The following is a 207-nucleotide window of genomic DNA, read 5'->3' as shown; positions in this document are numbered from 1 at the left end:
GAGAAAGAGAGAGAGAGAGAGAAAGAGAGAGAGAGAGAGAAGGAAGTGAGCAACAAAACAAAACTCAAAACCATCTGGGTAGGATGAGGTGGTATATACATTTACTCAGCACTTGGGAGGCACAGGCAGTCATGTCTCTGTGAGTTCAAGGCCAAGCTGGTCTACATAGCAAGTTCCAGGCCAGCCAGATCTATATAGTGAGACCCT

The sequence above is a fragment of the Mastomys coucha genome, unplaced genomic scaffold (assembly GCF_008632895.1).
Source record: "Mastomys coucha isolate ucsf_1 unplaced genomic scaffold, UCSF_Mcou_1 pScaffold21, whole genome shotgun sequence".
In the NCBI taxonomy this organism is placed as follows: Eukaryota; Metazoa; Chordata; class Mammalia; order Rodentia; family Muridae; genus Mastomys; species Mastomys coucha.
This window is presented reverse-complemented; position numbering follows the sequence as displayed.